Here is a 25460-nt window from a genome sequence, read left to right on the forward strand (position 1 = left end):
ATCGACGCATGGGAAGAACTGGAGGAAATTATATTGACGTGAGCCAAGCACAAAAGCACAAGAATAACATGAGTCCGCTGAGGTAAGTTTATATATATATATATATGTATATATATGTATATATATGTGTGTGTGTGTATATATATATAAGAGAGAACAGAAAGGAAATGCAAAAGGGGCACAGAGAAAAAAAACTACTGTATATAAACACTCCATGGGTGAGGTCCAGGTAGTATGGCAGGGGCCAGACCAAATCCAGGGGTACATATGGTAGCCAACTAAAATGGGGGTGAAGGGATGAATGGGGGAAAGGAAAAAGAAAGATGTCTGATGGGGGAATAGGGCACTGAACTACCCAAGGGGAGAGTATTGTTTGTGTTTCCACAGGGAAAGAGGGACCATCTATTAAGCCAGCGCCAGAAGAATGCAGTGTGTCATCCAGAAGTGGGGAGACAGTGGAGGGGCCTGAGGGATCGGCCTCCATACCAGCTACGTGGACATCTGTCCCTCCACCACAGAACAATTTACTTGAGAGGACAGCACTGAAGCTGCAGCTAGGGGAGAGGGGCATGTTTGATCAGAGCAAATGGGAGCAAGAAAGGGGAAAGAAGACAGTGGAGCACATACTGGCCCATCAGGCCTGACAGATGTTATCCCCACTCTGAACAGCCAATGGACAGAGTGGACAATATCGCTGATACCACTACGAGACACACTGTCCCTTGATGGCTCAGGGCCCTAAGGGGTACAACACTGGAGACTCAGGACAAGGACTGGAACAGGCTGACCCTGTGACTGAGGCAAACCACTAAAAACATGCAATAGAGCAACCGCGGGAGCAGAGAAGGGAACCCCTGAGGGAGTACAAAGGACAGACTTTGGGGTCAAAGCATGGTACCCCATTGGACCTGACTGAAGGGCACGCCTAGAAATAAAAAATCAGACCTTGATCTATTTACAGGTTTTTCTTTCTTTTGAAAAGTTTTTCTTTTAATTAATTTATTTTCTTATTTTTTTAATCAGGGGATAGAGCGAACGCAGTCCCCCACTACCACAAATTACGCAGTCGAGTTTCCCACATTTGGGGAAATCGCAGGGGTCAGCACACCCGGAGTACAATGGGTGAGCCTCGCCCTGGGAAAACCACCTTCATGATCATGGTATCTCCCCTGCCAGGTAAGTATAATTAATTTATTTTCTACGGATAATTGGTTTCCTTTTTTGTTGTCATGGATGTGTTCTCACTCATTGCCTATCTTGCAATGACTTGATTTTTGGTGCATATTATTATCTCTATAGAGCTATGTAGATAAGATAGCCTGAATGGATAGTCTGGAGGAGAAAACCATTGAGCCTATGGTTCCGCGGGGACATGGGAAAGGGGGAGGAGGGGGCAAGGAGGTGGTGCTAACCAACCCAGGGACAGGGGAGCCATAAGTGATCCAAAATCAGTAGCAAGGAAGGTGTGAGTGGCCTGTTAGAGATTCAACAAGGGCAAGGTAACCTAGAGAAATTACTGAAACCCAAATGAAGGCTGAGCATGATAGTGGGACAAGCGGAAAGTAAAAGGAAATAGAGGAAAGAACTAGGTGACAAAGGGTATTTATAGAGGTCCAAAGACAGGAATGTACATATATAAAAATATTTATATGCGTGTAGGGATACAGATCTATGTGGATATATTTATAGGATTAGTACTAAGGCAGCAGATGGACATTAGGCCTCCACTCAACCACTTACTCAATGCAAGAACACTTTGTTCTATTAAATTGGCATTCCAGGATGTACACCTTCCCGACACGATTGCTGAAGAAAAATGAGTGCATAAGCATAGGTGGTGAAGAAATCTGACGGTGCCCAGCTATCAAAAGATATAGCGTCTGGGGTCTTAAAGGCTCGATGATAAACAGGTGGCCATCTAACTCAGAAGAAACAATCATGAAAAAATCATACTAGCTGTGTGACCATGAGTTGTCGAAGGGATTAGGTATCAAGCTTCAAGGAACAAAATATCATATCATTGAAAATATGGGTGAGTGCAGAGTGGAGACTCAAAGCCCAATGGTAGCCAACCAGACAACCCTTACTGAAGGGTCGTGGAAGGAGATGAACCAGTCAGGGTGCAGGGTAGCAATGATGAAACATATAACTTTCCTCTAGTTCTTAAATATTTCCTCCCCCCATTATCATGATGCTAATTTTACCTTACAAATCTGGCTAGACCAGAGGATGTACATAGGCACAGATAGCAACTGAAAACAAAGGGAATCCAGGCCAGATGACTCCTTCAGGACCAGTGGTGAGAGTGGCGATGCCTGGAGGGTGGAGTGAATGTGGAGTAGAAAGGGGGAACTGATTACAAGAATCTGCGTATAGCCTCTTCCCTGGGGCAGGGACAGCAGAGAAGAAGGTGGTGGTGGTGGGGGGGGATAGACGTCAGACAATGTAATATATGACAAAATAATAATAATTTATGAATGATGAAGGGTTCCTGAGGTAGTGGGGATTGGGAAGGGAGGGGGTAAATGAGCAACAGATATTAAGGTCTCAAGTAGAAGGCAAATGTTTTGAGAATTATCAAGGCAACAATGTATATATGTTCTTGACATAATGGATGTATGTATGAATTGTGATAAGAATTGTATGAGCCCCCAATAAAATGATTTTAAAAAGAAATTTAAAAAATAAAAGTGATGGTCAGTTTTTCCAATTCTTTGCAAAACGTTTAGAAAATAAATAAATAAAACTAAAGATCTTTTGGTATATGAATTGGGATAGGTGTCATTTTCCTGGTTTCATCAGTCATTCTGGCTATTGATGTTTGCTCTTTCCTTTCCTTGGTTAGGCTTGGCTGTGGATTCTGTTGATCTTTTCAAAGAACCAGCTTTTGGCTGCGTTGATTATTTGAATTGTTCTCTTATCTTCCCACTCATTTGACGTGGCCCAGTTTTTATTGCTTCTTTTCTTTTGCCATTGGGGTTGTTCTATTGACTCTGTTCTCCTTGCTGGAGGTTTTGTGACATCATACCAGTCATAAGTCTCTCTTCCCTTTTCATATAGGCATTAATCTATCAAATTTCCTCTGATAAATGCTTTTGCTGTGTCCAATAGATTCTGGCACATTTTATTCTCATTCTTATTAGTTTCTAGAAACTTCCTAAGCTCCCTTCTAATCTGGGCCAATGCCCATTCATGTCTCAGTAGATTTTTACTCATCCTCCAGTTGTTTGCCCTTGTTTTCTTGTTGTTCCTTTCTTGATCCCCAGCATTTTGGTGTGGTGATGTGAGGAGGATGTGTGAATGAGCTCTACATGTTTGAATTTACTCAGACATTATTTGGATTCCAGAAGGTGGTCTATTTTCAAACATGAGCCATTTTCACTTGAAAATAATGTGAATTAAAAAAATTTGAATGGAGACCTCTATAAATGTCTATCAGATCCAGTTGTCTAATTGCAGTGTTGAGTGCTATATCCTCCTTGCTGAGCTCCTTTCCCAGTGATGTATCTTTCTCTGATAGCGGTGTATTAACACTACCTACTGTGATTGTTGAGTCCGTGATTTCTTTTTTTTATAGTTTTAAGAATATTGTGTGTCTCTCATTAGGCACATTTATATTAATTATGCTTACTGGTTACTGGTCTACAGTTCATTTGAAAATCATATCATGCCCATTCTTATCTCTTCTGATAGTTTTCACCTTGTTTTAGTCCGTTTTAATTAGTGGAACAAATCCATAGACACTCATATAATTATAAGAAAAGGTTTTATATAAAAGAGCAATTGAATATTGAGAAATCATCCCAGTCCAGTCCAGATCAAGTTAATAAGTCTGATATTAGCCTATATGAGTGATATCAATCTATAAATTTTTCTTCAGACTCACTCAACATGTGCAATGATGCTGAATGCAGGAAGATCACAGGCCAGTGGATGGAAATTATTGTGGATCCAGTGGCAGTGGTAATATCACAGCACCGGCAGGGGTCCCACATGGCTCCTTCACCTTCAGGGTAATAGTATAGCTCCATGTGTCTTGTCAACAGGAATGTCTAGTAAGGAATGTGTGAGTGTCTCACCTCCAGTGAGCTATATATCTCCTTAGTGTTTCCAAATGAGGTTCTCAGGGTGCAACCTGATTGACAGGCTAGACTCCACCCCTCCATAAGTTGACACCAGATTATGTAACAACCACACACCTCGAGGTCAATTTTGTCAGAGTTTAGGATTGCAATCCCTGCTTTCTTTAAGTTGTACTATATGGAACATTTCAAAGTTTGCATGTCATCCTTGCACAGGTGTGATGCTAATCTCTGAATCATTCCAATTTTAGTATATGTGCTGCTGAAGCAAGCACAAGTATGAACTCCTAGCTTCATCCAACACTAGGTGCTAATGATCTATGAAAGGAGCGTCTGGAAGCAATAATAGGCAGAAAATGTCTCCAGCTAAGAAATATGTTGGCATCTCTAAGTTTCACTGCATCACACATCTAAGTTTCCATGTGTAAATATATAAATAAATCCTGTAAATATAGTAAATAAATCCTGCTGAGACACTCAGTGGAGAACCACAACTTGTCTGAGTCAGCTCCAGAACCTTTGTCAGCAGCAACTCTCACTCCATAACCTTGCATGTGTCAAACACTGAGCCTGAGCCAAAAACTGAGTTTTATGTTGATCTTATTTTGTCTCCTCTTTTAATTACGTACCTATGAAACATCTCTTAAAAATTGCAATGTACTTGTTGTGAAATTTGTTATCTTGCATTATTATTGCATGGAAAAGGCTTACAGCAAAAAAGGATATTCTCTTTCAAGATTCCGTTATAGTATGGAATACTAAAATCTTTCCAATGAATGAAAAACCAAAGATGATAAGACAAGTTATAGTTTTTAACAATTGTGAGATTAAAAAAATAAAATAATTATTACAGCATTTATCTATAAATGAAAGTATAATAAACAGTCAATGTAATTCAGCACTTAAACAAGACATAGAATAAGAATCACATGGTCACATGACACTATCCAACACCGATTTCTAATAAGTACATTCAAGAAAATATGAGGAGGAATAGAAGGAAAGCTCCTCAACATAAAGACCAAGTATGAAAATTCACCTGTCAATATCACACTCAATGGAGGGAAACTGAAAACATTTTCTCTGTGAGTGGAAACTAGACCATGATAGATAATTAGCCACTAACTCACAGCAATTGAAGAGCCTGGGGAAATTTACCCATGACATTCTGCAGGAGAAAGCCCTGAGTGATACAGGAGGGCTTCTTGTGGAGAATTCAGATCAAGTTCGCCCCAAAACAACCCAGGTGTTCTGGTACCCTTTCCATGGGTGAAAGCTCAGTCCAGCCCCGATATCAGGGCTCCCCATAAGCCCATTTTGAGAAACCGTTTTTTAAAATGCTTACAGTTCTAGGCTGTGTTCCTTTGTGCAACTTTGGATGTAAGCTGACAGAAAATTGGTCCTGGCCTATTAAAATAATATTAGCAAGACAGGTTGAACTCTAATACCCAGAGCACAACCTAGGGGGTTAACATAACAAAATAAAATAGGAAATGATAGGTGTTAAAGCCACAGCCCAAGCCCAAAACTGGTTTTCTCAATTTTTGACTCCACAGAGAGTGTTTAAACACTGAAAATTGTGGCCAGACAGTCCAGAACAAGCTTGTTTCCATGCTGCACGCCCACCTGGAACAAGCCCAGTGGCAAACCTACATTTGCTGGACTCAGCACACCCTGAGAGGCCACCCCCTTGCTGCCTGTACCCAGCCACTGAATTGCTTTAGCACTTTGCCTACACAGCAGTCTGAATGAAGCACCACCATAGTAGGTCACAAGTACACCCAAACCGTTTTGACAAGTCACACAGAGAAAGAACTCAGTACCCTTTGGTCTCCCAAGAACATGGTGCCCAGTTATTCCAAAACAACAGCCTCAACAAGAAAAACAAAACATAACAGTGGAGGAAGTTATAAACATAATGGCGGTCATAGAAGAATCAAACATTCATCCGCAACAAAAAGAAATCTTCAGAATACTGCTTGGAGTAATACAGGATATGAGAAAGTAATGCAGGGAAAGGACACAATGATAGAGGAGATGAAGTCCATGTACTGAAGCAGTGCTTCTCAGCCTTCCAAATGCCTCAACTCCTTAATACAGTTCCTCATGTTGTGGTCACCCCTGAACCATAAAATTATTTTTGTTGCTACTTCATAACGCTAATTTTCCTACTGTTATGAATTGGGCAACTCCTGTGACAGGGTTATTCGACCTCCAAAGGACTCGCAAACCACAGGTTGAAATCCACTTCACTAAAGGGAAGTACAAGAACTAGTGAATGAGGTAACAAAGCAAAACACTAAATAAAAGACCTCAACAGCAGACTAGAAGAGGCAGAGAATCATACACGTGACCTTGAGGCCAATTGGGCCGATTTCAATGAATGGGAAACACACTCATACAAGGCAATCAAAGAGAAAGAAGAAAACCTGAGAACAATGAAAGATGCTATGAAGATAAATAATATTTGAATAATTGGGCTTCTAGAACTAGACACAACAAAGAATTCAAAAGCTAAATTAGCAAGGGTATTCCGGGAAGCAAACTTTCCCATCTAAATGAATTCAGAATCACACACACATACAGGATGAAGGGAGGATACCAATTATACTAAACCCCAGGAAGAATTAACCAAGGCACATAATAGTTAAAATATTCAAGGAAACGGAGACAATTTTTAGATTAGCAAGAGAAAAAATGCAGTCACATACAATGGTGTTCAGGTAATGATGTGCTAATACCTTATCAGCAGATACCATGAAAAGGATGAGAGAGTGGAGCAATAACTTCCCAAAACTGAAAATAAAAATGCCAATCCAAGAGTTTTCTACCCTGACAAAGTATCTATGAAGACAGATGGTGACATAAAAGTTTTCCCAGACTAGGTAAAACTCAGTGAATATGCCATAAGAAACACAACCCTGCAGGAAAATGCTTGCCAACTCACAATGGTCAGAAGACCAACATCCACCAAGCACTAACCGGAGCCTGCCATATAGACCAACTCCATGCATTAAAAACTATTACCAAGATTACAGTGCCTCAGAGAGAAAAGAACACAAGAATCAAACCCCACATAAACACAGCGCACAGATATGAAGGGAGATAGGAAAGCACCCATAGCAAAAGGTACGATATCACAGAAATGAATCCACAGATGGTAGCAATAACTCAAAAGCCAATCACCTGAACCAGACCATTAAAAGACAAAAGTTAGCAGACTCCCTTAGAAAACACAACCCATGAATCCATTACGTACAAGAGACACATCTTAAGCTAGCAGACAAAATTAGACTAAGAATAAAAACTGGTTGAAAATTTACCAGGCAAATGAAAATATTTTGAAAAGCAGCAGTTTCAATGTTAATCTCCATCCTAATTTACCTCAATGTGCAGACAAAAATAAGAAACAAGTATGGGCACTATATAATGCTCAAAGGATCATTAGACCAAGAACCAGGAAGCATAATAAATATATCTACATCTAATGAGACAGGTGTGATCCATCAAACTATTAAAAAGATGAAAAAAGATATCACATACTCAACAATCATAGCAGGTGATGTTAATACACTGCTGTCAGAGAAAGATACATCACTGAGAAGAAAGCTCAGAAAGCATCCTACAGAGATAAACACTACACTTCGGTGAATGGACCTGATAGACATTTATAAAGCTCTATATCCAAAGGCAGAAATATTCACATTATTGTTAAGTGAAAATGGCTCTTTTTTTGAAAAAAGGTCACCTTCTGGAACCTAAGATGAGCCTGACTATATTCACCCACATAGAGATCACTCATATGTCCCTATCAGACTAACATGCCATAAAGCTGGGGATCAACAAAAGGGCAAAAACAGCAAGGGTAAACAGCTGGACGATAAATAACAATCTTCTGCAACATGAATAGGTACTGGCCCAGATTAGAGGGGAAATTAGGAAGCTTCAAGAAACTAATGAGAATGAGAATACAACGTACCAAATCCTATGGGATACAACAAAAGCAGTTATCAGAGGATGTTTGATAGTGATTAATGCATATATGAAAGTAGAAGAGAGACCTATGAATGATATGCTGTCAGAAAACTTACAGCAACTAGAACAGAGTCAACAGAACAACTCCCTTTATAGCAAAAGAAAAGACATAAAAATCAGTGTAGAGAGGAAGACAAGAAAACAATGCAAAAGATGAACACAGCAAAAAGAACTGATTCTTTGAGGGGATCAACAGAACTGACAGACCACTGGCAATCCTAACCAAGGAAAGGCAGGAGCAAACATTAATTGCAAGAATGAGGGATGAAATTGGGGAAACCACAACAGATGACATTGAGATTAAAGGGCTAATCACAAAGTACAATGAAAGTCTGTGTTCTAATGAATTCAACACCTGGAACACATGGACAAGCATTTGCAAAAACAACCCCTCCCTAATTATCCAATATCGCAGTCAAGAATATCAACAGACCCATAGCAAAAGAAGGAATATATATGGTTATCAAGAAACTGCCCACAAAAATAGTTCCTGGATGGCTTCTCAGGAGAATTCTATGAAGCATTCAGAGAAGAGCTGACATTGGTACTCAACAAATTATTCCAGAGCATAGAAAAAGATGGCAAACTCACAAACTGATTTTTCAAACCCAGTATAACTTTAAAACACAAACATGGCAAGAATCCCGTATGGACAGAGAATTACTCAGTCTGTAATTAACATAGATAAAAAAAATTAAAGATATTGGCCAACGGACTACAAAAAGTATATAAAACATATCATCCATCATGATTAGGTGGGATTCATTCCAGGAATGCAGGGATGGTTTAACACCTGAAAGTCCATCAATATTATTCACCACATTGACAAGAAAAAGGAGATGATTCACATGATAATATTGACAGGCTCAGGAAAAGCTTTTCATAACATCCAACACCCATTCTTAATTAAGCTACTCAAGAAGATAGGAATGGAAGGAAAATTCCTCAAGTTGATACAAGCCATTTATAAAAAGCAATAGTCACCGTGATAGTCAATGGAGAAAAGACGAAAACAATCCCGCTGTAAAAAGGGGACTAGAATAGATTGCCCCTTTTCTCCACTTCTTTTCAACCTTGTACTGGAGGTCCTAGTGAACAACATAAGGCAGCAGAAGACATTAAAGCTATCTGCCTGGGAGAGGAGGAGGTGAAACTATTACACTGGAAAACGACTTGATTTTATACATTGAAAACCTCAGAAGCTCTACAACAGGAGTGCTGGCAGTGATAGAAGAATACAGAAGATGGAGGAATACAAGATCCACAAACAGAAATCTATTGGTTTGCTATATACATTGGACAAGGCCACAGAAGGGGAGATGAAGAAGACAGTACCCTTCACAATAGCCAAGAACAAACTGAAATATCCAGGGATATATATAAAAAAACAAAAACCAAACAAATTCCTTATCCATGAACAACTACAGAAACCTACTACAGGAAAGCAAATGTGAACTCCACAGACAGAAGACTATCTTACGCTTGTGGATCGGGAGACTTAATTTAGTAAAGATGTCAATCTTCCTCAAGGCACTATATAAGTTTAATGTTGGGCCAATTCAAATACCAAAAACCTTTTTCAAAGAATTGGAAAAACTGACCATGAATTTGATATGGAGAGGGAAGAAGCCCAGAATTAGCTGAGAACACAACAAGAAGGACAAAGTCGCAGGACTCATCTTAGCTGTCTTTAACACCAGCTATACAGCCATAGTGGTGAAAACAGAGTGGCACTGGATTAACGACAGATATTAATACCAATGGAAAAGAACAGAAAACCAAGAAATAAAACCACCAGCATATAGACAACTGGTATTTTACAAGGGCCTCAAAAGCAACAAGCGGGAGGTGGATGCCCTTTTTAACAAATGGTTAACCAATGGGTATCTATGTATAGAAAAATAAAACAAGCCCCTTACCTCACCCTACACAAAAGAACAAACTCAACGTGGATCACAGACCTAGAAGTAAAACCCCAAGTGATCAGAAACATCAAAGAAGTAATCGATACAAACCTAAGATCCTTGGCCAAGGGAATACATAGGCCACCTCTAATAGGGAAGGGTACACACACAGATTATGCTGAATTCAACTGGATATATTAAGGATAAAACACGTGTGTGTGTGCCATTGAAGAAATTCACCACGGGATTAACAAGAGAACCCATAGAGTGTGAGAGGATTTTTAGATTTGACACAACAGACAAAGGAATGATTACTAAAATCTACAATACCCTCCTAGCCTGTAAAAAGAAGAAAACAGTTAACCCTCCAAGGAACTGGGCAAAAGACCTGAACAGATGTTTCACAAGGGCAGAGATCTGAAGGGCAAATAAACATATGAGAAAATGCTCCCGATCATTAGTCTTTAGAGAAATACACAGTAAAACAATTCTGAGATACAACCTAACACCCTTGAAGATAGCCAAAATTGGAAAATCAGAGAGCAACAAGGATTGGTGTGTATGTGGTGAGATAGGAAGTCTTCTCCACGGCTGATGGACGTGTAGACACATACAGCTACTATGCAAGGCCATCTGCCGATATTTAAAGCAAATGGAAATTAAGTTACCTTACAACCCTGCAATCCTTCTACTGGGCATATGCTAAGAAGAGGTAAGAAATAGACCGCAACCAATAGTCTGCTTTCCAATGTTTCTTACGGCAAAAATCACAATCACAAAGAATTGGAAACAACATAAATATCCCTTGATATATGAAAGTATTAGAAATCTTTGGCACGTGCACACAACGGAGTACAACGCATCACTAAAAAGCACCGATGACTGCATGAAGCACTTGTTCTCGTGGGAAGAGTTGGAGAAAATTATGCTCAGCTCAGTTAGCCAATCACAAAAGGACAAGTACAACATGAGTCCACTGAGATAAGTCAAGTCAGCATAGTAGGTATAGAAGAAAAACCACTTATCTCACACTTTACAGGTTGAGGTTCAGGCAATCAGGTGGGCGACAGACCAAACCCAATAGTGTACATGTCTTTCTAACACAAGAAGGGGGAAGGGAGCGAGAGGAGGGAGAAAGGGGAAAGAAAATAGAAAGAGGGAGATGATGACACTGGGTGAGGAGGATATGGTTTATGTCTCCACGGAAATGAGAGTGTGAGTGCTGACCCCACTATGACTGGCTCAGGGCCATGTAATCACATTGATCAACTCAAGAACAGAGGTCTACAGGGATGACCCCATTAACGCCTAACTGACCCCCGAACTCAACTCACCCACAATCACCACTACTAGAAGTATGTGGTACAGAAGACAACACTGACACTACAGGATGGGAAGAGTGGCTGGTCAGACATGCTCACGCAGAAGCAAATCAAGAAGGAAACAGAGAGCAAGGGACTAGACCACGTACTGATACACCAAGACCTGAGGATTATGTCCTTGCATGGAGTTGTTAATACACTGAGAGGACTCTAAGGGCAAAACAGCTGGAGACCTTATGTCCCCTCAATGGAGCATACAGCAACAGTGGGCAATACTGGTGACACAAGTCAGGGAGTGAGTCTGGTCTCACCACCCCCTTCTTGTGGCCAACCAAGATGGGAACATAGCAGATCAGCAACGTGAGCAATCCAAATTCATAAAACATTTGAGAAGCAGCAAAAAGAAACTTCAGGCTAGAAGGGACAGTTCCCACAACACCCAGCACCTGTGAGGAGATAGTCATAAAGGTCAGCGATTAGGCCTGGGATGGATTATGCTTTTTTGCGGGGCAGGGGGAGTGCTAGTTTTTTCTTTTCTTATTCAATCGATTGTTTTACTTTTATCTGTTTCCATTATTATTGTTTTGCCTAACTATACAAATAGGCATGGGAAACAAGCCCAAGGAGAAAGCAAGTGGACCGAGGGTTCTGGAGGGACTGCAGGGGAAGAAGGGCCAGGCGAAAAGAGTGATGATCAAACAACGTCATAGACAGGGGATCAACTAGGGAACTAAAAGCAATAATGATGACGACGTGAAATTCCCAGTGGTGTTGGAGCAACAGCAATCTAGCTGAAAGGAATCTCTAAGAGGTAGAAGGCAGAGCATGAAGGTAGAGCAGGAGGAAATTAAAAGGAAACAGAGGATTAGTGCACTGTTCCCCAAGCTACCCATACCTTTTTCCATCCTCCCTTTTAATGGGCTATCTTCTGTATCCCACAGGGGGAGGGTGTTGATTGTGTTTCCACAGGGAAAGAGAGACAAGATTTCAACCCGGAACTCCAAGACAAGAACGCAACACACTGACATGAAGCAGGAAACCAATAGAGAGGCCTGATGGGCCAGCCCCATTACCAACTAAGTGGACAGCACCACCCTCCCCCAAGAAGAATTCACTTCAGAGGACAGCACTGATGCTACAGCTCTAGAAGATGGGAAGAGGGACTGGTCTGGTCAAGCACACAGGAGTCAACGAAGGGGCATAGGTGAATAAAAAGAAAAGAGTGACGCACATCCTGTCCACCAAGCTCTGAGGACAATGTTCCTGCTCTGAAAATCAATGCACAGAGATGACTACAGGGCTGGCCTCACAGTGGGACATAGCATTCCCCATTGACCCATAGCACCATTGGGGACAACACTAGAGACACACTGTTGCAATTGTGCTCACCATGAGCTCACCACACCGAAGCCAGCCTCTGGGGGCATGCAGCAGAGCAGCAGGGGAACCAGAGCAATGAAGTCCCCAGAGATAGAGGTGGTGCTAGGGCATGGCACCCCATCAGACTTGACTGGAAAGCACCTGTGAAGGAAAATAAAAAGACCCTGAACTATTCATATGTTTATGTGTGCGTGTGCTATTGTTGTTGTAGCTATTGTTTTACTTTCTATGTAAATATATTTATATATGATGAGGGGGAAAAAGATCTATGTACATATATTTATAGGTTTACTATTAAGGAAACATATGGACAGTAGGCCCCTGCTCAACTACTCCCTCAACAAAAAAACACTTTGTTCTAACAATTCGGCAGTCTGAAATGCTCACCTGCCTTGCATGATTGCTGATGACAATGGGTGTACAAGAAAATGTAGTGAAGAAAGCTGATGGTGCCCGGCTACCAAAATATATAGCTCCTGAAGTCGCTGAAGACAATGGGTGCACAAGCAAATGTGGTGAAGAAAGCTGATAGTGCCCAGCTACCAAAAGACATAGCACCTGAAGTCTTAAATTCCTGGAGATAAACAAGCAGCCATCTATATGAGAGACAACAAAACCTACAAGGAATAATCATACCAGCCTGTCCCAACTAGATCAATGAGGACAAAATGGGTACATAAGGAAAGGTTGTGAACAAAGCTGATGGTGCCCGGCTAACAAATGATATGGCATCATGTGTCTTAAAGGCTTGAAGACAATCAGATGGCAATCCAGCAAAGAAACAACAAAGCCTCAAGGAAGAAGCAAACCATCCTACCCCAACCCGAATGCTGAAGACAAAGCGGGTGCAAGGGCAAGTGCGGTGAAGAAAGCTGAATCCAGGGTCCCATAGGCTGGAAGATAAACAAGGGGCCATCTAACTGAAAAACAACAAAGCTCACATGGAAAATGCACACCAGCCTGTGAGATGACAGGGCATCGAAGGGATCAGGTATCAGTCATCAAAGACAAAAAAAACCCAAAATCATAGCATTGTGAATGAGGGGGAGTGCAGAGTGGGGACCCAGGACCCATCTGGGGGAAATTGGACATCCCCTTGAGATGGGCTGTGGGGAGGTGACAAACCAGTCAGAGTGTAGTGTAGCAATGACGAAACATACAATTTTACTCTAGTTCTTCAATGCTTCCCCCCACCCCCCACTATCATGATCCCAATTCTACCTTACATAATCAGCTGGATCGGGAGACGTACACTGGAACGGATAGGAACTGGAAATACAGGGAATCCAGGACAGATGAACCCCTCAGGAACATTGGTGAGAGTGGTAATATTGGGAAGGTGGGCGGAAGGAGAGGGAGAAAGGGGAAACAGATGACAAGGTCTACATGTAACCTCTCCCTGGAGGATGGACAGCAGAGAACTGGGTGAGGAAGACATTGGAATGTGTAAGATATGATAAAATATTAATTATTTATAAATTACCAAGGATTCAGGGGGAGAGGAGAGCGGGGAGGGAAGGGAAAATGAGGATGCAGGTGTTTTCAGAATGATGATGGCAACATATGTACAAATGTGCTGGACACAAATGTTGTATGTATGGATTTTAAAAAGCATTGTATGAGCCCCTAATAAAATGATTAAAAGAAAAAAAGGAAACAGAGGAAAGTTCTTGCAATCATAGCTATGGATAGAGATATAAACATAGGTGTGCACTTATGTAAATGTATTAATTCATAAAATAGATATATAGGCCAATGTACATATATTTATATGGCAATACATTGAGGAAGTGGACAGACTTTTGACCTCGGGCTCAAGCCTTTGTTCTAACAACCTGGCATTCTGTGATGTTCATCTTGCCAACACAATGGCTGCAGACAAAATGGGTGCACAACTAAATGTGGTGAAGAAAGCTGATTGTGGCAAACTGTCAAGAGATATAGCGTCTGGGGTCTTAAAGGCTTGAAGTTAAACAAGTAGAGATCTAACAGTGAAGCAACAAGCCCACAAAGTAAAGAGCTCACCAGACTATACGATCCTGAGGTGTATGCAGACTCAGTTAACAGGCATCAGAAGACCCAATTTAAAAAATAAACATATTGCTGAGAATGAGGGGTATTGGAACAGAGACCCAAACCCATGAGTAGACAATAGGAAACCCCCCCACAGAAGTGTCACCAAGAAGGGATGAGTCCACCCAGGCACTGGTGAAATTTACAGTAGTCCTCTGGTTCTTTGAGGCTTCCTCACCACCACCCGCAACCCACTATCATGCCACCAGTCTTTGAGTTCTGGCTAGAACACAGCATGTCACTGAAACAGATAAGAGCTCATGACACAGAATCCAGGTCAGAAAAAATCCTCAGGAAGATAAATGGGAGTAGTGATACCAGGAGGGTAAGGGAAAGGGGTTGTGGGAAGGGGAGGAAGGGAGAATGGATCACTATGATTGTTGTATAACTACCACATCCATCACCCACCCCACCCCATCTCCAAAGATGACAAACAAGAAATGTGAGTGAAGAGAGATAGCAGTTGATGTAACATATGAAAATAATAATAATTTATGATTTATCAAGGGGTCACCAAACGGGTATCGTGTCGGGATGGACAAAAGAGGAGCTGATACCAAGGGCTCAATAGAAAGTAAATGCTTTGAAAATGATGATGATGGCAACATATATACAGATATGCTCGATAAAAGTGGTTTATAGATTGTTTTAAGAGTTGCAAGAGCCCTGACAAAAATGATCTTTAAAAAAAAAGGGGTTGTTTATGAGAGATCTTGTAATATAAATCAAACCATCTTTCAGCATTCGATGCAATATGGTGCATTCTTTAGATTGCTACTTTTCAGCAAATAGCAAATATTGTGTCTGAAGCTCTTTTAAATTTAAAATTTCAGTGCATCTACAAACTAGGGATAATTATGAAGAATCATTTGGTAAACTATCAAGGAGATACACACTGAAGATAGAAACACTTCTTGAGCCAAGGTTGTGGTTTATTGCACCATGGTCACAGGATCGATGTGTTTTGCTCAACCATAGTGAGGATGCTTTTGAATTTGACCTTGTCCTGGTCTCGTGTTAACTCAAAGTGAACTGAACTACTTCCCTGCAACCACTAGCAGTTGTCAATTTCCAGAATGCTGTGAAATGCTAGGGAACACAATGATGACATCAGTATCTCTTCAGCTCATAAAGGCACATGTGGTAAGAACGAAAATATCTCGTTACATAAATAAAACACTAAGCAGCCACTTAGAGCACAATCATCTAGAGAGGACCTGCCTTCCTTAGCACGACTATTCAAATGAATCGATTCCTCTTCATTCTTCCTTATTTAATATCCAACGTTCACACGTATATGAGGCAATGGTAATTACCGTGGCTTGGGTCAGGTGCACCTTAGCCCCCAAAGTAAAATATTGCTCTTCAAAACTCTAAAGAGGTCTTGTGCAGCAAATTTACTTAAGGCAACATATATGTTGGTCTTTTGACTGCTGTTTCCATAAGCATTGATTGTAGATCCAATTAATACAAAATCTTTGACAACTTTGAAGTTGTCCTGTATTTTGTTTTCAATCCATATCTATTGAGTTGTAATCCACCGAAGGTTGCAATCCTTGAAGTTCATCTGCAAGTGCTCAAGTCCCCCTTCCTTTCAGCAAGGAAGGCATTGTCAGCTGAATGTGCCAGGTTGTTAACAAGTGTTCCAATCCTGATGCCACATTCTTATTCATATAAGCCATCTCCTCTGATAACTTTCTCGGTGTACAGTTTCAATAAGTATGGTGAGAGCACAAACCCCTGACACACACCTTTCCTGATTCTAAACCATTCATTCGTTATATCTGTTTTCTGTTTCTACACTTTCCTTTTGTATGTACAAGTTCTGAATGAGCACAATAGGGTTCTGGAATTCCAATTCTTTGAAACGTTATCTATAATTTGTTATGATACATCCAAGATCCATCTGACACCAGCACCGATATCCCTTGTTCCATGTCCTCTTCTGAATCCATCGTGAGCTTCTGGTACTCCCTGTCAATGTACTGCTGCAACTTTTATTGGTGATCGTCAGCAACATAGTGCTTGATAGCAATGATATTGTTGTATAATTCGAGCAATCTGTTGGGTCATCTTTCTTTGGACTGGCAACAAACATGGATGTCTACTAGTCTGTTTGCTAAGTAGCTATCTTTCAACTTTCCTGGCACTGATGAAATTTTCATGAGCTTATTTGAAACATTTCAATTGGTATTCCATCAATTCCTGGAATTTTGTTTTTGACTAATGCTTTCAGTGCAGCTTGAACTTCTTCCATCAGCACCATTGGTCCTGGATGTACTAACTCCAGAAATGGTGGAATGTCGACAAGTTCTTTCTGATACAGTGACTGTGTATTTTTTCCATCTTCTTTATTTTGCCCATAGAATCTTTTACTATGTTGCTCAATAGGTGATTGTAATTCTAGGTCTCTTGATTTCCCAGTTCTCCAGTGGCACTTTCAGCCCTAAGTGGAAAAACAGACATGCACGAATGATATGGAAAGGATTCAAAAACTCCTCTGAGAGTGACCTAAATTACACTTGAAAATTCTTACCCTTTTGAAAATCTAGGATTCTAACCCCAGTTGACACTAGCTTTTAGGAACTGCATGGTGGTAGGGGTACGAGTAATGAGCAAGTTCTTTTCATTAAGCACACCATCAAATCAAGTAGTTTTACTTAGAAAATTAGACCGATGGTTTGACTCTGTTTGGAATATGCATGTGAAATTCTAAAAAAGTTTCCATGATCTCTCAAGACCCACTGATGAGAGTAAGATTAGATTATGATCCAAGTATCTTTTAAGGTTACTTATGTAAATGACTCAACTTTCAATGCCAAAATAAAAATTTATTTTAGAAACTCTGACACTCCTAATCTTTTAGAGAGTATGAGTATTTTTCTGTATGCTGAAATGTATGGATATGTGATATAAGTGTATTTAAAAATTGAGAATATTTTATTATCTTAATATAGTAGAATTTTAGGGGTATGCCCCAGGGAAGAAGGAAACAGAAGAGGAAATAACATCAGACCCTTTTGCTGTTATAGGAGTGATGTGATCCTACTGTCTTCTTGCCTGCGTGGGATTGTTGAGAAATCAGAGCTTGATCTTCTTGGTTCTACTTTGTAGGTAACCTTTAGGCTTGTTTTCAAGCAGCTTTCAGTATTCTTTTCTTGACATGGTTTTGGAAAGGTTGATTATGATATGCCTTTGTTAGTTTATCCTGTTTCAGTATCATTGAGCTTCGATAATGCATGTCGCTCATATTTCATGATTTACAGGGATGTTTCCTTCTAACGAGTGTCAGTTTCGTTGTGCTTCCTTTTTGCCTTTTCCTGTTTGCACTTTTTTAATTTAAAAAATGTATTGGGCATTCGTACATCTCTTATCACATTCCATACGTCCATCCATTGTGTCAAGCACATTTGTATATTTGTTGCCATCATCATTATCAAAACGTTTGCTTTCTACTTGAGCATTTTCCCCTCCCTCTCCGCTCCCCCCTCCTTCATGAACTCTTGATAATTTATAAATGATTATTATTTTGTCATATCTTGCATGGTCCGATGTCTTCCTTCACCCACTTTTCTGTTGTCTATCCCCCAGGGTGGAGGTTGTCTATAGACCCTTGTAATCGGTTCCCCCTTTCCCCCCTCTGTCCTTCCCTCCTTCCATCTTCCTGGTATTGCCACTCTCACCACTGGTCCTGAAGGAATCATCTGCCCTGGATTCCCTGTGTTTCCGGTTCCTTTCTGTACCAGTGTACATCCTCTGGTCTATCCACACTTGCAAAATATAATTGGGATCATGATAGTGGGGTGGGGGTGGGGCAGAAACATTTAGGAACTAGAGGGAAGTTGTATTTTTCATCCTTGTTACATCACATCCTGTCTGGCTCGTCTCCTCCCCAAGACCCCTCTGCAAGAGGTTCTCCGGTGGCCAACAAATGGGCTTTGGGTCCCCACTCTGCACTCACCCCCTCATTCACTATGATAAGATTTTTTTGTTCTGATGATGCCTGATACCTGAGCCCTTCAACACCTCGTGATCGCACAGGCTGGTGTGCTTCTTCCAGGTGGGCTTTGTTGCTTCTGAGCTAGATGAATGCTTGTTTATCCTCATGACTTTAAGACCCCAGATGCTGTATTTTTGATATTCAGGCACCATCAGCTTTCTTCACCACATTTGCTTTTGCACCTATTTGTCTTCAGTGATTGTATCTGGGAAGTAAGCACACAATGATATGATTTTTTGTTCTTTGATGCCTGGCAACTGATCCCTTCATCACCTTGTGATCACACAGGCTGGCGTGCTTCTTCCATGTGGGTGTTGTTGTTTCTGAGCTAAATGGCCACTTGTTTACCTTTAAGTCTTTAAGGCCCTGGATTCTATATCTTTTGATAGCTTGACTCTATCAGCTTTCTTTTTTTTTTTTCTATCAGCTTTCTTCACCATGTTTGTTTATGCACCTGCTTTGTCTTCAGCTATCGTGTTTGGAAGGCGAGCAGCATGGAATGCCAGTGTAATAGAACAAGGTGTTCTTGCATTGTGGGAGAAATTGATTGGAGTCCCAAAGTCCATCCGCTACCTTTATACTAAACCTATAAATATATGTAAATAGAATAGATCTATTTCCCCATCACATATAAATATAATTACATATGTACAGCCTGTATTTAGACTTCTATAAATGCCCTTTACCTCCTAGCTCTTTTGTCTCTTTCCTTTAACTTTCCAATTGACCCACTATCACGTTCATACTTCATTTGAGTTTCAGTCATTCCTCTCGATTACATTACCCTTGATCACACCCTATCAGGCCTCCTACACCCTCCTCACCACCGATTTGGATCATTTGTTGTTCCCTTGTCCCTGGGTTTGTTAACACCACTACCTTTCCCCCAACTTTCCCCTTATCCTATGTCTCCCCGGAATGTCAGTCCATTATTTTCTCCTCCAAAGTGTTCATCGAGCCTATCTTATTTAGACAGACGTGCAGAGATAATAACACGCACACAAACAAGACAGAGCAAAACAATTCAACAACAAAAAGCCAATGGCAAACAACAACAAAGAAAAGCCTGTAGTTAGTTCAAGGGTTGTTTGTTGGCCGTTAGGAGTGTTTTCTGGTCAAGTCTGATGGGTTGCCATGCTCTGACCCCAAAGTCTAATTTTGGTATTCCCTGGGGACTTTGTTGCTTTGTTCCCCTTGATGTCCTGTTGCACGCCGTTAGTGTTTTGCCTTGGTGTAGTGGGATCCGATGGGGTGCAATTCCCACCCTGTATCTCCAGTGTTGTTCCCTGTATGGGTATGGGTCAGTGAGGACATTGTGTCCATGGAGGGGCTGGCCATATGGTCCTCTCCGTGCATTGGCTGCCCTGAGCAGGATTATCCTCCTCAAGACTTGGTGTGCCGACTGTGCTCCACTCTCTCCTCCTCATCCGGCATTTGCTCCCGTGTGCTCTGATCAGACATGTCCCTCTCCCTGAGTTGCAGCTTCAGTGCTGTCCTCTGAAGTAAATTCTTCTAGGGGGATGAGCAGTTGTCCACATAGTTGGGATGGGGGCTGGTCTCTCAGACTTCTCTGCTCATTACCAACTCCATGCTGGTATGTTGCATTCACTTCTTGGAGCACAGGGTTGAAGTATAGTCCCTCTTTCCCTGTAGAGATATAAAAAATACCCTCCCTTAGGGTAGGTTAGTGCCCTGTTCCCCCGCTACCCATGTCTCTCTTTTTTTCCTCCCCACCCCCTTTTTACATGGCTACTGTATGAATCCCTGGATTTGGTCTGACCCCCTGCCATACTACCTGGTCACACACCAGGGATGTCTGTATACAGAAGCTTTTTTCCTGTGCCCCATTTGTCCTTTTTTTTTTTTTTTGAGCCTACCTCAGTTGACTAATTTTGTACTTGTCTTTCTGTGTTTGGCTTACTTTGCTTAGCATAATTTCTTCCAGTTCTTTCCATGCGGCGATGTTCCGATGTTCTTCATAAGTTCAACAATGCTTTTTGGCAATGCGTAGTACTCCATTTTATGTATGTATCAGTTTTTTAATCCATTCGTATGTTGATGGAAATTTGATTTGTTTCCAACTCCTTGCAATTGTGAACAGAACATTGGAGCACACATGCCTTGCCATGGTTTGTTTCTTGCCTCTTCTGTGTATATGCTTAGCGGGAGGATTGCTGGGTCATATGGTAGCTCATTTCCATCTGTTTTAGATATTGCCAGATTCATTTCCATAGTGACTGTACATACCTACAGGTCAACCAGCAGGGGATTAGACTTCCTGTCATCCCACAGCCTCTCCAACACCTGTTGCTCTCTTAATTTTTCAATTTGGCTATCTTTGAGGGTCTTAGGTGGTATCTCATTGTTGTTTTAATTTGCATTTCTCTTCTGGCTAAACATTGGGAAAATTTTCTCATATGTTTATTGGCTATATGAATTTGTGAAACTTCTATTCAGGTCCTTTCACCACCTCTTCAGGGGGTAATTAGTTTTTCTATTTTTGGAAGCGAGTAGAGCATTAAAGATTTTACTAATAAGGACTTTGTCTCATGTGTCCTTTCTAAAGTTGTTTTCCTGGTCTCTTGGCTCTCTTATTACTTTCTTGGTGAATTCTTTTGATGTACACAGGTGTTTTATCCTCAGTATATCCCACTTTTCAATTTGTGCCTCCTCTGTGTTTGTGTCCTTCCCTATTTCTGATAGTCTATTCATTCTCTGTGGCAAAGTTCTCAAGTTGGTCCCAATTCCCTCACTGATGGCCCTAATAGTTTGGGGTTTTACCTCGAGTTCGTGATGTACCTTGAGTTTATTCGTGTGCATGGCATGAGATCGGGGTCTTGGTTCTTTTTTTTTTTTTGCAGGTAGATAACCATTTTTTCCAGCATCACTTGTTGAAGAGGGCATCTGCTTCCCATTGGATATCAAAGATCAGTTGTCTGTATGCTAATGATTTTATATCTGGGTTTTCAATTCTTTTCCATTGGTCTGAGTATCTGTCATTATACCAATACCATGCAGTTTTGACAACTGTGGCTGTATAATATGTGTTAAAGTCAGGTAAACCAAACCCTCCCATTGTGTCCTTCTTCTTGAGTACTTTTCTGCTAATTCTGGAATTCTTCCCTCTCTATATGAAGTTGGTAATCAGTTTTCCTATGTCTTTGAAGAAAGAAGAGTGTGATTTTATTGGGATTGCAGTAAGGTTATATAGTGCCTTCGGCAGAACTGACATCTTTACTATAGTGAGTCTTCCAGTCCATGAGCATTGGATATTCTTCCATTTGTTGAGGTCGCCCTTGGTTTCTTGTAGTATTCTGTAGTTTTCCTCATTTAGATCTTTCAGTCAGGTATATCCTTACATATTTCAATTTCTGCTTGGACATTGTGAAGGGTACCACCCTTTTGATCTCCTCTTCTGGGTCTTCTCTGATGTGTATAGCAGTCTGTGCAGTTCGATGGACTTCTGTTTATTGATCTTGTCCTGCCACTCTGCAAAACATCTCTATTGCTTCCAGTAGTTTCCTTGTAGAGCTTTGGTTTTTCCATATATAAAATCATATCATCTGCAAATAATGATAGTTTCACCTCTTCCTTCCCCAGGACAATGCCTCTGATGTATTTTCTTTGCCTTATGCTGTTAGCCAAAACCTCCAGTACGATGTGAAATATGAGAGGGGACAAGGGCATCCTTGTCTGGTCCCCTTTTTCCGTGGAATTGTGTTCATCTATTTACTAATATGTTTGTTGTTGGTTTTGTCAAATTTAGCTTGCATTGTCTTGGGGAATTTTGTTTCCATTCCTATTTTCTCGTGTGGATTAAACAGGAATTGGTGCTGGATGATGTTCTCTTTTGGACTTTTGAACACATGTAAGTTATTCTTCTTAATGGTGTCCCACATAATTTGTAGACTTTCTTCTTTTTCTTTTTAAAACTAGTTTTATTTGCATATAATTCATATTTAATTATTCAATCATATGAATAAGAGTTGGGAGCTGGAGGCAAATGGAATCCAGGGTGGACGATACCTTCAGGACCAGGGGTGTGAGGGGCGAGGCTGGGAGAGTGGAGGGTGAGTGGGTTGGCAAGGGGAACTGATTAAAAGGATCCACATGTGACCTCTTCCCTGGGAGATGGACGGCAGAGAAGGGGGGGAAGGGAGACTCCAGATAGGGCAAGATATGACAAAATAATAATCTGTGGATTATCAAGGGCTGTTGAGGGAGGGGGGAGCGGGGAGGGAGGGGAAAAAAAAGGGGGGAGGACCTGATGCAGAGGGCTTAAGTGGAGAGCAAATGCTTTGAGAGTGATTAGGGCAAAGAATGTATGGATGTGCTTTATACAATTGATGTATGTATATGTGTGGATTGTGATAAGAGTTGTATGAGCCCCTAATAAAATGTTAAAAAAAAGAAAATGATTAGGGCAAAGAATGTGCAGATGTGCTTTATGAAATTGATGTATGTATATGCATGGATTGTGATCAGAGTTGTGTGAGCCCCTAATAAAATGTTTAAAAAAAAAAGAGTTGCACAACCATCACCACAATAAATTTAAGAGCATTTTCTTGTACTCATTATTGTTAGCTCCCCATTTACCCCCAAACTCCTCTGCTGTGCCTTAAGTATTATTAATCAAGCCATTTTTAATCCAGGTACTATCTCTGTAGATTTACCTATCCTGATTTCATTTACAGAAAATCATACAAAGCACAAGTAAACAAACCCAGCAATAAGGACAGCACGAACTTAAAAACACCTCTAAAAAAGAGTGCAGAAAATATTAAAAGCTGAAATGAATGTAAACTGGGTCAAAGGTGCAACTGAGTGCTGGGGGGTTACATTTTAACATAACTGCATCTCCCATAATCAGCTTTGCAATGCTCTTTTTCTGATAGCAATGCCATTTCCACCCTCTGACTAGGGTCAGAGAAGTTCCAGAAGCTTAATCCATGTAGGAACCTTGTAATAGAATTTGGGTTCCCATTGTCTCCATAGCCTATTGTAAACTGGATGTTCAGAATTTAAGCTCTTTGCTTTGGTTTTTATTATTTACAATCCTTGGATCACACAGGTTGATATGGCTCTTCCATGCTGATTTAGTTAATACTTCATTTAGATGGCTCTTTGTATGAGATAAGACGTTAAGACCACAGACATTTTTCTTTCTGATAGCTGGGCACCATCTGGTTTCTTCACAGCATTCTGCATAGCACTCATATCTTCAGTGATTTCTTAATGAGGGTGAGTATTGAGGTGGACCATGTCATAGAATGAATTGTTTTTAGATTGGTGATAGAAGTAAATGCAAGCCTAACATCCATTAATATGTCTGTGACTTTTATTTGTCTGGCTGACTTTAGAGACATCAGTATAATGTTTTGATAGAGACCATTATAAATCATATCCTTTTGGCATAAGGTAATTCTATTGAGGATGGAGCCGTCTCAATGAGACTTAACAATAGCAACATGAATAGAATAAAGCATCACCAATCCTGCTCCATCTCCACAATTGTCCTTAGGTTGAAGCCCTTTGTTGCAGCTACTGTGCTACTCATCTTGTTGAGGGCCTTCCTCTTTTGCCATGCCCCTCTTCCAAGCATGATGTCCTTCTCCAGGATCTGGTTTCTCCTGATGACATGTTCGAAGTATTATCAAAGAATGCTTGCCACTATCATTGATTGTGAGAGCATTCTGGTTGTCCGTGTCCCAAGACAGATGTCTTTGGTGTTTGGACAGTGCATGGTTCATTAATAGTCTTTGCTGACACTGTAATTTCAAGCATCAATTCTTCTTCAGTGTCCTATTCAGTGTCCAACTTTCACATGTATATAAACCTATTGAAAATACAATGGTTTGCTATTTTCAAAGTAATATCTTGGATTTTACACACGTTAAAGAGGTCTTGTGGAACAGATGTGCCATTTAGTCTCTTGTCTAAATGCAATGCCTCATTTAAGCTCTTGACTACTACTTCCAGGAGCATTGATTGTGACATTAATATAGCAAGTAGCACAGAATTTAAAATGAAAGAGACATTATTGATGAGTAGGCTAGAAACTCAGACTGCAGGCTATGAATTGTTAACTTGTTTTGTTGCCCTCATCTTTAAGATTAAATTCTTAAATGATGGGACATGATTTACACAGAAAATAGGGGATAATTAAAGTGTAAAACGTTCCATAACTCTCATTGACAGAGGCAAAATCATGCATCCCAGACTAAGATATGTCATCAGAAAGCAAATAAAGCATTAAAATAACAAATATATGGTAGTTCCCCAGCCACCATTCATTGGGTAACCTTAAACAAGAGAGTGAGACCACAGCCCAACAACTGCCAATTCCAGAACCTTGGCATAGGAGTCACCTCCTTCTTCTCACAGTAGGGGATTTCAGCTCCAAGTCCAAGGGATGAGCCAGTGCCTTATATCTACTCCATGTTAGCTTGAGGTAAAGTCCAGTTTTCTTAGTGAGATTTCCCTCCATTGAATTCTCTGGCGTTGTCTATGAAGGATGTAGTATGTCTTGAAAGGACAGAGTTGAGAGTCCCTCTGGTCTATAGCACAAGACCTTGGTCACCAAGGTCTAGATATAGACAAGGTCAAAATGTTCAATTAGGAAGATGCCACAAGGACTATTCTCTCTTTGGATTGTAAATAAGAA

General features: G+C 40.7%; 2 non-coding genes across 2 annotated transcripts; both read right to left on the reverse strand.

The window, feature by feature from the left end:
- Positions 1-1020: 1020 nt before the first annotated feature.
- On the reverse strand, positions 1021-1184 carry LOC142454092 (U1 spliceosomal RNA). Its single transcript, XR_012785620.1, has one exon. It is a non-coding gene; the product is annotated as a U1 spliceosomal RNA (small nuclear RNA).
- Positions 1185-4254: 3070 nt separating this feature from the next.
- LOC142453949 (U6 spliceosomal RNA) lies at positions 4255-4357 on the reverse strand. The gene has a single exon (XR_012785500.1). It is a non-coding gene; the product is annotated as a U6 spliceosomal RNA (small nuclear RNA).
- Between the last annotated feature and the right edge of the window lie 21103 nt (positions 4358-25460).

Source organism: Tenrec ecaudatus, chromosome 7, assembly GCF_050624435.1.
Source record: "Tenrec ecaudatus isolate mTenEca1 chromosome 7, mTenEca1.hap1, whole genome shotgun sequence".
Taxonomy (NCBI): Eukaryota; Metazoa; Chordata; class Mammalia; order Afrosoricida; family Tenrecidae; genus Tenrec; species Tenrec ecaudatus.